Genomic DNA, 15930 nt, shown 5'->3' on the forward strand with positions numbered 1-15930 from the left:
TGCTAATCAACAATGAAACTAGTGTGAAGAGATCCAAACCTAGTCTTGCGTGACGAGACTTTAGATTATAAAGTCTAGATCCATACTGTGGTGTATTCAGGCCTCAAATGGCCCATTTAGATGTAATATAACTGTTGGATCTTTCAATGATTCTGTGCCAAAGTCCAAAAATGAAAAAGAAAAAGAGAGAGAGAGAAAAAACACTTTAATGAAACCTCTCCTCCATTCCCTTTCTGAACTGGACACCTAAGACAGCAAACATCTAAAACTTCCCCATCCATCAACAACAAAAAAAGGTAAACAAAAAAACTTCCAACACCTGGCTGTAGAGGAGGAGGTCATCAAGATAAAAGAAACGCTGCCCTCAGCTTTCCTTTTCTTCATCCACTGGTCCTCAAGGGTTAATTATCTCCATTATTCAGTGGGGCCTGGGAAATTCAAGAATGGATTGGGACAGATCCGACAACCAGCATCTACAGCCTTTGAGAACAATGCAGCTGTCCAGTTCATGGGTGGCAACTGTGTTTTCTCTCAAACACATTCACATCAGGGTGGCCTTGTACTGGCGGCCCCCTCCAGACAAACACAGGGCCAGAGAGCAGGAGACTGGGGCACAACAAACCAAACTTGTCGTCTTTGATTCACTGCCAGTGAGTCAATCCGACCCACTGGGAAAGCGACAGCACAGGAAATAAGGGTCAAACTGTGCTTTCCTCAAGGTGTCAGTGCAAAACATGCCATGCTTTGTTTACAGCGAGGTGACACTGTGGCAGAGAGGTGTGCTAGTGAGTGTGCATATGCGAGTGCCTGTGTGTATAACCAAGGGAGTGTAAACAAGCAAGATTTACTTTTTAAGCCAGACATTCGTTCAATCAGAAGGGAAGATCCATGTATGCACATTTCATTTTGGTCGCCATTTTCACGGGGGCTGGAAGCCGATAAACACTGCCTCTGAAAGAAAGATGTGGCTATATGTTTTGGGACTTTGTGCAATATTTTGTAGAGGCGAGAGTTAGAGATATGAGAGAGATGAAAAAAAAAGAGATAGATTTGACAAGGAAGACAGAAACAGGCTCTTCATCGCCTTGGGCCGTAGATCATTTTCCTATCAGCATGGAGCCGCTCTCTCTCACCAAATGAGGAATAGAGGACAGAAGAAAGAGGTTCTTGGAGTTTTGTTTGTCCACCAGAGCTTTTGCTTTCCGTGGACTGTTTTGGCCATAATGAAAATGAAGAGAGAGATTGAGATCAGGAATGAAGAGGGTTTCATCAATCATAGCTTAGTGGGAGGAAGAGAACAAAACTGATAGTGCCAAAGACATAGCCCTGTGGCACCCCCTGAGCTACATACTCATTCCTGTGCCTTTTGTCCAGCTCCCACTGTTATTCGATGTCTGGTGTCCATTTGTTCTACCTGAACTAATGCAACATGACAACAGATTTGTGTATTCTCTTTGTTCACATATACACTGGATGACAGGCTCTGGCCACAGCTCTAGGAGCTCAAGGGATGCTGGGCAGAAAAGAGATGATATTTATTACCAGAGTGGAGCTGGAAGATATCTGGAATAATAAGCAATGAATCTCTTTGATAGTCAGATGCAGGCAGGATACATATGAATTTCTGATTGTGACTAAGTGAAGACTGAAGCTCCATTCCAAAACCTAGTGGGCGGCCATGCTTTGTACTGCTCTCTACATAGGCAGATACCCCTCTACGGCAACATCTTTAATGAAATGGAAACTCGTAAAGGATTGATTTGAAACAGTGTGTGACGCACATAGATTCCAAAATTGATTCCAACAGGATCTGTTGTTAGCATGTTGCTAATCTAACATCTGATACTAAACATAGGAGAGAGAAAAAAACATGGAGCACATATGAATATTGGGTAAAAAACTCAATATTCAATTAGATTTATCATTATCAATATCTTTCAGTCTTTGAAAATAAATATATTTATAACCATAACTGTGCATTTTGCATAGCATTCTGCGGTTGCCCTCAATGACAAAATCCTGATTTTAACCTTTCTGATGTTAAAGTAGATAGTAGCTGAAAGTGTAAGCCTTTTGATTAAGAATATAAATAGCTGACTGGAGTGTTACCAAAATAGCCGTAGTGTGAACTGGGTTGAAGGGTTCTGGTGCTGCCTTATAAATGGGCCAAAAGAAGGTATCTTAAAAAAACAACATAACACTGCTGTCTGCTGACTGTGTTTGCACAGGTTGTGTGCCAGAAGAGCGCCAATGATGCTTTAAAACGCTGCTTAGGTGGTTTTGGAGCAGAGCCCGAGTCTGCATGAGAGATGCTGGAATTCCACCAAACTCACCTTCTCTTTCCTCTGTCTGGCGGGTTCCTCCACAGATATCAGACTCTTGTAGTAGGAGCTTCTCTCAGCAGTGAAGTGGACCTTAGACAGGGCGTTCTCCACCAGAGCCACGGAGAGATTGACGCCCTCGATATGAAGCCAGCCAATGAAGTTCCCTGCTTTATCCATGCTCTCCACCTCCACTTCCACCTAGAAGAGAGAGAGAAAGACAAAAAGGCAAAAGAGTGAGTTAATGTACTGTATCTGGGATTAGCTGAGATTCCATTACTGTGGCGGCGGAGAAAGAGACTTTGTCTTAAATAGACAGATCACTGGAGGAGACCGAGCTATCTATTGATCGTCCAGACGGCTCGTTCTTCAGGCAACTCAGGGGGCCTTCAGCATACCCCCACTCATCTCATACACTCACACACTTCCTGTCACTGACATCACTGCTAGGCACGTCTTTCTCGCACAATTAAACGTGAGGTCGAGATTCAGCCTGGCGCTAACTTTAGCCTGACATTCTCAATTAAAGCGGTGACACCAGGGAACACGCACCACTAATATATTGCATTTGTCTCCGAGCACTGAGGCTGTTTATTGGCTAGTGATCAAAGACAGCAGGAAAGGACAAAAAGAGTGCATTTCAAAGAAAGACAGAACGAAAGAGAGAAGGAAAGATGGGGGAAAATTTTTTAATTTTAAATATTAACCAATTACTAAGAGAAAATATGCAAGAATGATTTCTCTCACTGCCTCTTCACACCTAAAACAGAGCAAAACCATTATGCACTGTATGACGCATCAAGATTTTGGTGACGTCTCAGAAAATCTAAAAGCTCTAATCAAAGCAACCTAGTGACAATGTCTTGTTAATTACAATGATTATAGTGAACTTGATTACTTAAGAAACTAGATCTTTGCATTTTCTGAAGAAAATTATGCTAGGGTCTTTTGAGTGGTTGCAAAGCAGTTGGTTAGGCGTTTTAGAATAATTTTTTGTGTTACTATTCAATGGTTGCCAAGTGTAGCATAGTGGTTGCTAGGGTGTTCTGAATGCCATCTCGAGCAGTCGCTAGGGTGTGTTTTGGGTGGTTTCCAAGCATTGCTAGGTGGCTACTAATGCGTTCTGGGAGTTTTCAACACATTACCACACTGTTATCATGGCAATTTGGGTGGTTTCTAAGTGGTTGCTATGTCTCTAGATGTTTCCACTGTTTTAATGTCCGATACGATCAGATACCTTCCAGCAAACCTCATGAAAAGCTTAGGGATGACTTATGCACCAAACTTCAATACTAAAATTTACAGGCTGACTTAGCAAGCACCACTGAAAATGTACGCACCCAAATAATCGGCCTCAACTACTGCGATCCATCAGAAAAGCAACATCCACATTGTATAAGTGTGTGTTGCTGAAATAGGTTTGTGAGAAACAGGCAGGTGTTGTGAAAAGACACTCCAAGAGTCAAACGATTAAGAGTGCGGTTGTTCAGCCAGGAAGTCCCTTGGGAAATCTGCTGGGAATTACTTTGGAGGCAGAGGCTGCATACGCAGGGAGAGTAAAAGCTTTTTAATGAGGGCATAATCGGCACTTTGATTAAACACAAGAATGACAACCAACCTCACATTATGGGGACAAACAACTAGCCTCCCACTCTGGCCCTGGTTGGCGGCAAACTAATGCTCTACACGCAAAAGGTAATGGCTCCAGCCGGGTTCATGCTCAGAATGTTCCGGTAATCTGGGTTGGCCTTAGCCAGAGGGCTAAATGTATTTGGTCTAGCACAGCCAGCTTTACGCACCCCGTGTACTTTGCTGTTAGAACAGAGTTAATCAGAGTGAACCAGTATAGTAAACAGGTTTTCATTAGTAATGATCTGATGATGTTAAACCAGAGTTTTTTAATTAAATTATGCTGTTTATAGTGGGGGACTGCCAGGGAGTTGCTCTGGATTTGCTGAGGTGCTCGGGGTAGTTTTAGCATGTTTCTGTGGGGTTGATACCATGGCTTTTGGGGGCTCCTAAGTGGATACTTACTGTTAAATGCACCCACTATCAAAATTAAATTACATTTGGTCCATAACATACATGCTTTAGATTTAAGAGACTTGTTTTGCACAGAAGATGAGTCTCTCAGATAGAGATCATAGACTGGGCGGCTCTCTGCTAGCCTCCTGCGTTATATAATCAAGTCTTTAGATGGGAGCGCTGTCTTCCTCAATGTCAGACAAGGGGGTTTTAGACATGCTTTGGCAGCACATGCTGCAGGATAGTCCACAATTCTCTCTTTAGTGCGTCTGTTTCATCTGTCCACCAGCTCTAAGGCATCCTAGTCATCAACACTATTCTTTATTCGAAAGACCCATGAATAAATATACACAGTGTGTTTATTTTATCATTGAATGCATTGTAGGAAGTAATTAATTATAAAAACCTTACATAAAAAGTAACTGAATAGCGCCTTTCATTTTTTCAATACCTAAACATGGTAGGCGTCAAACACTTACTATAATAATAGATTACAATAAATACATTTGTTACAAAAGTGTTATGTACTGTCACATAGCTGGTGCCTTTTGGAGTGACTTTAACAAGCTGTGGTAGTTAATACGCATTTCTCCCAACAAAACTGTTGTGATGCATTTCAGAGTGTCAGCTACTGCTATGTGTTATCACCCATTTTAATTAAAATTAGGTAATATTAATAGCCTTTACACAAATGTTGCAATTCTGCTACACTGGGTCTCTGAGGCTTAAAAGTTCTTTGTGAGGGAGAGAGTGAGTAAGAGAGAAAAGCATATGGTCTTTATCTTGGCAAATAGATTTAAAATCTCCAGCTTATTCAAATACAAGGTCAAACTCAACGCACAGGCCTGCAATTCGGAGAAAAACGGCAAATGTTTCATGTAAGCTTTAATAAAGTAATATACAATTACATGAGCTTAATCTGAATGGCCCCAAAACCAAAAGATTAATATCTTTGCGGTATTCTTTCCTGGCACAACACCATGACTCATACACACAAAGACAACATGGATAAACAGAGAAAAATGTTTCAGTGTGATCAGGGAGCCGCAGAAAAGCTTTCCACAGGGATCAAGTCAAATATATCACAGACGATTTTCAAACGCCTATATTGATGGCTCGAGCTTTCGTTTATCCAGTGCGATGCATTACCGCGTTTCCAGTACTAATTTACCATCGTAAAGTAACTCTGGAGTCAGCCATGCTGAAAGATTGGACAGTTAGTGTGACGTCTCAGTCATAATTGGCAAGGGACGCTAAACCCCACTTGTACACTCTTAGCAATCACAACTATGTGAGTTTGTTATGAGGAAAATGGCAGCATTGGGTTACAAGTAAACAGCTAGCCATTTAAATAGACGCTCGCCATTTAAATGTCATTTTAAACTTCTAGAATTTTTTTTTTTACTATTTGAAAAAAATTGCACCACTAAACTTGAGCAACAAGAGTCTGCCCACCCTACATAGGCAACCGACTTAATGAGCAGAAATTTTACTGTATTATAAAACAGTGAATGGACATGATGGACATGCTAGCAGCTATTTTCTAAAAATATATGTGTTTTAGTGCGAAGATTTGAAACTTTTTCCCCCTCATTAAAACACTAACACAAACTCAATAATGAACCCTAGAGTGAAATTGGGTGTGTGACAGACTGTAGGTGGATGGCCACGTGTTTTGCTGGGTGCCCACACTGATCGATGCATTGAACATCCGCTCATCCTACACAGAAACACCAGCATGGTAAGAGCAGGCGGAGTCTCAGATAGCTGGCCCAGATGGCTCCCAGCGGAGGTTTCCAGAGCCACTATGGCTCCCTGTGGATGGAGCGTTTGAGCCAACATGGCTCCCGCTGGATCACAAATGGCTTCTGCAAGTGTGAAAAATGCCGCACAGAGGAGCAACATTAAAACAGAGAGAGATTGATTTCCAGTGCGGCTCGCTTTTAGAGGAAAAATGGGCCCTTCCCACTTCAGATGGGTCACGGTGAGGGATGATATTAAATTTAAGAGCTGATGGTCACAAGAAAGGATGACGATACAGCAAAGACTCATAACAGATAGATAAATCTGCATTAATTTAAAGCTTCAACCTGCATAACCTTGCCTGAGAGCATACCTACAAATGATATACAGAATCCCCAAACAGTAAACACACTCCCAGAGTAATATACACACTCTCAGGACCCTTGCTTTTAATCACCGGAAAGCCCTTCACAGACTTTAAATCTTATTTTATGGCATGGACCAATTACAGAAGGCGTCTCTCTCTTGCTCTGTAACTCAAAGCCCAACACGAAGTACAGGAAGGATATCCTGACATGACTCTGCTACTATAGCCCATTAAGTCTTTTTGGAAACAGGTGACACAGGATTTAGCACTAATTTGTGACATTAATTTGCATATGCAAGCAGCACATGCTTCTTTTCATTTTCATTAAATAATAACACCTTATTATGAATAAAGTGTCCTGCTGTGAAGTTACTTTAATACCAGCTGTGAGTGAGGGAAGGCATCTGACACACTAGTATTGGCTGATAGACTGACTATAATGGGTAGATTTAATTCCGAGTACAAGATCGAGAACACTTATTACAATAATCAAAAAGTGCTGGTAGGGATAGGGAGAGTCAATAATAGTAATAATAAAAATCAATTAGCTTATGACCGATATTAATATAGAACCAGAAAACTGTCCTGATGTCCATTATGACATGACTATTAAGATTGCTTCAAGCTGAACTCAGGAGAGAAATCAAGTGTTGACGTCAGAAAAAGTGTGTGAGAAACATTAATACAAACTGTAAAATATTAAAACAGTTTTACGCTGCCCATATAAGGCATCTGTATAACAAAAACTCCTCACACTCAACTAAGTGTTTCAGAAACACTTCATTTATTGGCTCACACACACTGAGAAAACCATGTGCTTTGTGGGTAGAAGAACATTTATTTATGCGAGTGTGTGATGGTCAATGAAGGTGAACTTTCCCGGGTGTGCAGTAGCTTAGCTCACACATGACAAACTCGCGGGGTGAGAGGTGGAGAATGTGTGTATCTGTGTGCGTGTATTGATTAAGCTTCAGGGCACATACATCAGTGTCACAGTCATGCTGTCTGAACACAATCTCTCAAACATGGGACCCATTATGAGCATGGAAAACACATGACAGGCGGCCCATCACAAACACACACATCCAGCTTAATGAAACCTTTTTCCAAATGCCACTTTTAACTGATAACTGACGCAACAAATGTTCCAACCCCCATTAAAACTGCCATCTATTTCAACTCAAATCTCAATATGTAAAATTAAAATTCATGATCTCTCTTGCTCTTTCATGCGAAATAGTCTAAATTATGGATCATTTAAAAGGGCCAAAGTAGATATCTTACACCCCGTGAAAGTAGCTGCAATCACGACGGACATGTTTTCAACAGTCGAGCTGAGAATCAATGAGATTTGGTCCAGAGAGACAAACGTGAGAAAAATATATTAATCTGAAAACTAATGTGGGTTTCTATGGGCATGGGCATTTTGGCCCTGCAGACTACAAAAGCTACCTTCATTTTCTTTTCCCACCAAACTCACAAGTTTATTTAATCTAGTTGTGATTGATTCAATTATTTATTTCCTTAAAGTTATGTCAATTTAATTTGTTTTTATTAAAATGATTTGAAGATAGTTTTGATAGCAGTGGCTAAATTCATAGCTACACTTTTATGCATTTTCATTTTCAAATAAATAAACAGTTAGTGGCAAAATTGAATTTGATTTAATTATGGTTTCGTTTGGTCATGGCCATGGGAACAAAATCTATATATAAAATGGATTTAAGATGGAAAGTAGCAAAAACAAAAGCAGTTCAACTGTGACTTTCATATTTTAAAAAAAGGATTATTTTTTTAATATGGGGCATAAAAGTGCCTGTAGTTGAGGAAACAGCCGAATGCAGAACTCAACAATAGTGACCACCAGTGTAGTGTAGTGTGTGCAGGGGGAAATTGCCTCATCGGTGCCAGGATCGTCTGACGTTCCAGCTGCGTGTTGTTTTAACACTTATTACATTTGTTGACAGAACTACTGTGAGGTTCCAGTTCCAGTATGTGAAGACTGCTGTTATGAGGACAAAACTGTGTGTGCGCGTGTGCGCATGTTTGGGTGAGTGACTTTAATATTTACAGCTAAAACACATGTTGCAAGGCGGCTTTTACTCAAGCATGAGACCTCAGGCACAGAGCGATCCCTTTAACCAGCCACTGCCACGAGACAAACATGCACAAACATCTTAGTCATGCTAAAACTACGAAAGAACATGAGAAACAATAGTGTAGGCAATTGACTGTTCGCAAAGACCCGCCCCCCTTAGTTACTGTCGCTATGTCCGACAAGCTACGCCGCTCTCATGCCACACCATGTTCTCACGCAGTGAAAAATACATTGTGGAGCAGAGAGGAGACTGACAACACACTGACAGACAGGACAGACCAGGTTACTTTTCGGTTACTTTTGATATTAAACGTATTAAACGAAGTCTCACCTTTAAAATTTGGTCATTTAAAAAAAAAATTGTAAACAATAAATACCGTTTTGTGCCACCACTGTTTTTCAAGTTCCAATTCTCCCATGTTACTCTACGAACTCTCCTGACTGCTTTGTCCGACAAAATGGTGGATGGCAAAGTATGATTGGTCAGATCACCTGTCAATCAAACTCCCTGCGAAGGGTCAATTGTGTAGAAGCTAGCTGTCTTTCTACAACCCTTACTGAAGGGTATGCGGAGGTATGGAGATATGTTGACAGGCAGGTAGGACATTGCATCATCGTATCGGACCGAATGCAATGATTGGACGAACATTTTTTGGTCCTGAGACTTCCACAGAAGATACATGTACATGTTTTAACATTTAGACCACTTCTATTATTGATCGTTATCGGGATGTGAATGGTGTTTCAACCGGTATAACAAAAAAGTGTACCTTTAAGCGAGGCACACAGCATAGAGTTCAGAGGTGGCACTTAACCTTGTGTATCCATAGCAACCACGTCAAATTATAGCACCAAGTGGTGCCATCTGTGAGGTGAATGCATACCAGGAAGGACAGTCAGCCAGAACAGGAAGCAGATACACCAGATGGCCCCCACGGTACAGTTTGTAATATATAGTGCTTAAGATGCTCCGAAATACTGCGTCTGATAGCACCTGGATCAGCACTCAAATCCATATATTATTAGTTACCTTCTGTTGTTTATATTAAAAACTAAATATAGACCAATACTAACCCTAGCACTTAATTACACTTTTTTTGTCATAAGATAGAAATATTTTTTTTACCATTAACAAAATAGTAATAATTGGACATGTATATTAATTAAATTAATACAATTCCTAGCACTACCACTAAAAAAACCCCCTGAAATTTATATAAAAAAATAAAATAAACTCCAAATGAATTAATTGATTATTGATAACTAATTAATTAATCATCATTACCACTGCCACACTAATAATATATTTAATTATTGGCCCTACCACTAAAGGAACACTGCATGTATAATTTTGAAAATCGTTTATATTTAAATTATTCATTATTAAGAACTAAACAATACATTAATATTTATTTTTTTAACAACAAGGTTTTTCAGAACTTCTTGGGAAAATGTTGTCCTCAAACTACAGCTAAGTATTACAATATCTTCCCTTCATTCATCCTTGTCCAGAATAAAAAAAAGTCTCAATTTAATATTTTGCAGCAGAATTTGTTTGTTGTATACGCTTCATTCCCATTGTGTAATGTTTACTTAAACGCATACTGTACATAAAGAGTAAGAGTGAATACACAAACAGACATTGGTTACCAAAAACCTCTGGTACAACAGTGAAAACCCATAGGGTTTCAGGGTAAATCCATAAAATGGATCAGTCCCTTCCAAATAAATAATGGATCGAAACACTAATGGTGGAGGGTCTATTTTGTAATGCAAAATATACCGTTAATAGGCCTTTTAATCAAAAGAAAGCCTCATAAAACAGTAGAAAATATAGTAATACTATAGAAGCAAAGATTAAACCAGGAAGAAGGTTATTTTTAACACAGCTTAAATCAATGGATCAATCTAAGGCCAACGTGTGAGGGTCCATTGATTGAGAGTGAGAGCTCTGTTAAACCTCTTTGAAAAAGGAAAGCAGAATTAATACATCAGTAAGAGACCCCTATAGACACTTCCGCCCATCAGACTGACAGGAAGCTGGAAGAGAATGTTTGATTATTGCTATAGGTTCCAACTCGCAGTCACGTAACTGGCTGAAGTTAAAGAGGGAGCAATGCTGTAATGCATTGTGTGTGTGTGAGTGAGTCTACTGTCCTCAAATTTAGTGCTGACCCAAAAGGCTCAACACTGCACTAAATAAAGTGTTTCAGTGGGACAGTCAATGAATTGAGACCGCAGCCAGAGTAAAACTCACATAGAGAGGAAGAAATGAAGGGAGTTAATAAACTCCAAAGGTCAAAAGGTCAGTTTATTTTGAGTGAATGGAAGCGTGTAAACTGGGTCAATTAAGGTAAAAAGTGTGTATACTTTTTATACTTGTTCTATATAAAAAAAAAAAAAAAATGCACGTTTGAAAGTTAAACTTACAGCTGCACATCCTGTGAATGTCAATTCCACAGCCCAACTGCATCTCAAAAGGGACAATCTGAGTTTTTTTTTTAACCATAACACCTTATTCTCATTTCTCTTGGTTTAATTTTTTTATAATTTTTATCAGAATTCAGCAACTTTTTATTTGTATACAAACTTTATATTTGTGTTACACTTTCATTGTCATTATTAACTAAAACTATACAAATCGATAATTGAAATAAAGCTGAAATAAAAACGTTTTTAACTTTTTCTAATAAAAAGATTTAACTTATACTGAAAAAAAAACATTTATTTCCATTAGTTTCTTGTTCTAGTTCAAATTTTTGTTACTAAATTACTCAAGCTAAATAGAAATACGTTAACTAAAAATGACAAAAGTGCATACAATTATTAAACTAAAATTGAAATGAAAACTGCAAATATACAAATAACAGCAAATTAAAAACAAATACAATAGTATATAAATACACTGATTACCGATAGAGATTGTTGAAGAAAATTAGCCCATAACTTAAATCAATGATTAATATTGATAACCTATTATTGAAAAAAATTCAGGTGTCCAAAAAAATCCTCTATAGATAAAAAAACGAATAAACTTTTAAAAAATAAAATAAATTAAATAGACTTCTCAAACTCCAAAAACTAGGTTTTGCAAAAGAAGGTGTGTGAAGACTGACAATGAGTCAATAGAACACAGTGCTGTGTGGTGTCAATGAAGATGATCTCTGTACATTAGGTTGATTTACACATCTCAAACTCCTGACATAGAGGGTCTGTGCTGTGCATGTGTGTCCGTGTCTTTCAAAAACAGGGCTTGTTATTTGCACGGTTGATCAGATGAACCAACAGCACTCAAGTGCAACTATTCCAGTCTCCTCATTACCTGAATAATCAAAACGAGGCTCTTATCAATTTCTTAAATAACGTGAACAAAGCCAAGAAACCAAATGAAGTTAACAAAAGTAAAGGATGTTGCGCCACTAAATGACCTGGAAGACTATATGAAAGTAGATGGTAAGGCATAAGGGGGTGATTTTGTTCTCTGCCATGTGAGTTACCGCATGAAGAAAAGCTTAATTATCTGTATTACTTTAATATAAAACATTCTGCTGAAGGGTGAACACGAATAACTGGGATATGTAAATAACACCAGTTTTGAGTGCAGATGTTGGCGGCGATGTTAAAGTATCTCCCAAATGGTATCCATTTAAAAGTATGCCAGTGCGGCTGCATTTTGAACAGTTTGCATTAAGCAGCTTTAATACTACACACACAAATCCTGACACACACTCAAGCAAACACTTAACGAACGGTGCAAGTTTGAAATTGTGTGAGTGGCGGCACTTGCTCTTGTAAGAGCATTTATATGCCCGCATGCACTGTACATGCAAATCCTGCCAGTGTGTGTTTGCACGCGTGCATTTGCTTAAGAGCACCGCATGGATGTTTTAAAGGCATTTGAAGCCTTTATTCTAATGCCTCCCATGGCCTCTGTGGGAACAGGTCAATATTTAGTCGATGGGACTCGTGGAGCTGTGGTGGTCCCCTCTAAACGACCTACATGGCTTTATGGAGCAATCAATCCCGAAAGGACCCTACGACACAAGCTCTTCTCGCCACAAAGACAACAGTTAGAACATCTGAGGTACCTTCGCAACCTGCTGCGGTTCCTCTGGTGTCAAATTATCTTTAGACCAGCGTCTCATTGTTTTCTTCAAGACATTCATGAGAACCCTCAAGATGAGCCCGGCAGATCTCATCTGAAATCCCTAACGTCCAGCTGGAAGACACATGAGGTCACACATCATAATAAAAGTGTTTCTATCATATCCCCCCTTAAGCTTGTCAATCTCCACACGGCACATAAAGACCAGCGGGGGAAGGTGGAGGAATCAATACCCCTGATCCCTCTCCACAGGGTACATGCACTGCTCTCTTCACGACAGGAGCGGAGCAGCAAACACCATTGGCTGGCGAAAAGGATCACGTGACTTGTGCAAATTATCTTTGTATCTATGGTTACGGCTCAAGCTGAGGTGATCATAGGGATCCGTGGTGTGAAAGAATGTTAACAGGGGCAGTGGATAACATTTTTAAATGATTTTTCGTTGGACCACTTTGGGGTAATGAATGAGAGCGTGAGAAGTCACAGAGCGTGAATGGAGACATCCGATTGGATGAAGGTGATACCAGAGGAAGACCGAACAATTGAGTGAGCTTCTGGAAGGAGTCTAACAGCCTGGTTGTTAAAATCATTGGCGGCAATAACTGCAATCCATCTCTTTCACAGCGGCCCTTGCGCCCTGATCAATGAGTATTGAGCTACATCTGTAATATTGCTAATATTAGACATTATTTCCTTTCCAGAGAGGACGGATCAAGACTGAATAGATAAACATTTGTATTGGTGGATGTTTGACCGGGATGGTTTACTTAGCAAAGATCAATTGCACTTTGATACTTGATATGATTCCTTTTTTTAATCAAATACCCATTCAAATAATTATCAAACATGGAGGTAGAAGCAGCCGAATACATTCCAGGTTTTCAAATTAATGCTTTTGAACTTTCTACTTACAGAATCCTAAAAAAGTATCAGTTTCCACAAAAATATTAAGCAGCACAACATCAACTTCATTGAAGTTTCTTCAACATCGATAATGGTTTATTGTGCCCCAAATTGCTAACACTGAAGACTGACGTAACGGCTGTTGAAAATTTAGCTTCGCCATCACAGGAATAAATTACATTTTACAATATATGAAAATAGTATAGTAAATAATTATAGTAATAATTCTGTAAAACAGAAATTAATATTTCACAATATTGCTCTATGTTTTATTAAATACAGCCTTGGTAAACAAGAAAAAAAAAAGTACCGACCCCAAACTTTTGAGTGGCAGTGATTAAAATGAGGGTCTGCAGTCACGTTGTGTCTGTATATGAGCATTTATGGGGCAGTATAGCAGAATAACAGTTCTGGGGAGTCGTCCAAAATCCGTCAAGGTACACTAAACACATTTAGGGGTGGGAAATGATTTGAAACTGCATTAAGCCACAAATATTCCCAAAAGTAGCACATTCTAATCACGTCAACACACATGCACGCATCCATCATAGAGACATACACAGATAGATCACGATGAAAGACATTTTAAAGCCCATTCCTGGGTCAAGGTAATCCAGCCACGTAAAAAGACAGACAAAGGCAGCTCTCATGGCCTTCAGTTTCTCAGAAAGAGTTATGAGTGCCTGACAACGTTGCAAAAGTTAGGAGACATTCAGACCACATAGCTTTACACTTCATTTGCCATGTAGTGATGTATTAGAAAGTCATGAAGTGCTTTGAGCTGGATTGTTTCCAAGCATGTCTATTCACTGTGATAATTTGATATATATGACTATAAAATCAGCAAAACAAACAAAAATGAGTGGTGTAAAAAAAAAGAAGAAGAAAAAAAAGGTATCCTTAACATCAGTCTGACATTTCCCATTGAGCACAGCTGTTATTTGTTTTTCCCTGAGTTTGTTGGAGGGAGGGGTGACGGGAAGCGGCAGGCAATCATGGGAAGCATCACCATTTATCTCGAGCTCCCATTCCCACCAACACTCAAAATGATGTGCCAACCAGTGTCACTCAAAAGGCCATTTCTGCCCATCCCACACTGACAGCCAAACGAGAATGGGACAGAACAGAGAACAAGGGATGGGAGGAGGAGGGGTGGGGGTTGAAAATCACATGTCATTTTTCAGTCCCCAAGGCATGGAGTGATAAGCCGAAAAGACCTGCCACAGAGACAAACACGGCACAGACTAACTTAGCCCCCCAAAAAGTACACTACATCTAAGATGAAATAATTTTAAATGTCAGTCATGGCTCATTGTTTGAAACGCACTGAACTGTGGTGCTCATGTGGGTGAAGCAAGTTTGAGTCCGTTTCATGTAACTTACGCTCTACCATCGTTGTTTCTATGAAAGATTAGAAAAATATAATACAAATTAAGCTATGAAATAGACCACCCAAGAGTAAAGGGTCTGACTAAAAACTTTCAAAACTGACTTTCAGACACTGAAGCACATATCTTGCACAAAAGCAATTGACCAAATTAATGAGCTGGAATATTCCCATTTGTCTTGGAATGGCCTTTGGCCCCATGATATATTCAGGGAATCTGCTCTCCATTTTTACAACAACTCATTTGTTTTTGCATTTCCAAGAGCAAGTATAGCGTCAAAAAGAGGAGATGCTGTAGAACTACCGCAATTGAGTGAAGAGTATATCATTATAGACGTGTTTTACATCCACAGCCAGTCTAAATAGCCCAGCAAAGGCCGGTCATTACCATTCAATCGGTATTGACTCCTAAAGGACAAAAAGCTCTTAAGAGATGTTGTGTAACATTTCAAAATGTCAGTCTATTCAATTCAATACTTGGGTATTGCAGAGCTGTGAACACACTGAACTGTGAATGGTGTCTAGAGTGAGAGACGGCACAAAAGATGACCGACTGTTTCTTTACTCTCTAATCAAATATGCCTGGGAAGCAGTGTGCAAATTAAATTAGTGCGACTGTCTCTCAGCCTGGGTGCTCTTTATGTACATATAGACCACTTGACCCAAGTTCAACTGAGATCTCTGCCTGAACCAGAAATAAGGAAATGCCACACCTTCTCCTTTAGGCCCAAAACACAATATATGTAACGCTAAATATGGTGGCTGTAGCAACATAATATTAACTAATAACAATTGTACTGAAGTTTGTTCTCAGCTAACATAAAATGATCTCAGGACATTCTACAAAGGTTTTTCATACAAACAAGGAAACGCATAAAAACATGGATGTTTTGAATGTCACCAGAAGGGAATATTTTCCTATCATTCCTATTAAGGTACGGAAATGTTGTCAGAACATTCTACAAAGGTTCTCATGTTGAG

The 15930-nt window shown here is 39.4% G+C and overlaps 1 protein-coding gene across 1 annotated transcript in view; it reads right to left on the reverse strand.

The window, feature by feature from the left end:
- Nucleotides 1-2333: 2333 nt before the first annotated feature.
- Nucleotides 2334-15930, reverse strand: part of snd1 (staphylococcal nuclease and tudor domain containing 1) — a 99676-nt gene continuing 86079 nt past the window's right edge. Inside the window, exon 16 of the mRNA XM_079622280.1 lies at nt 2334-2522. The gene's annotated coding sequence lies outside the window, so the exon portion shown is untranslated. The remainder of the gene's footprint in view (nt 2523-15930) is intronic.

The sequence above is a fragment of the Phoxinus phoxinus genome (genome assembly GCF_949152265.1).
Source record: "Phoxinus phoxinus genome assembly, chromosome: 9".
NCBI lineage: Eukaryota > Metazoa > Chordata > Actinopteri > Cypriniformes > Leuciscidae > Phoxinus > Phoxinus phoxinus.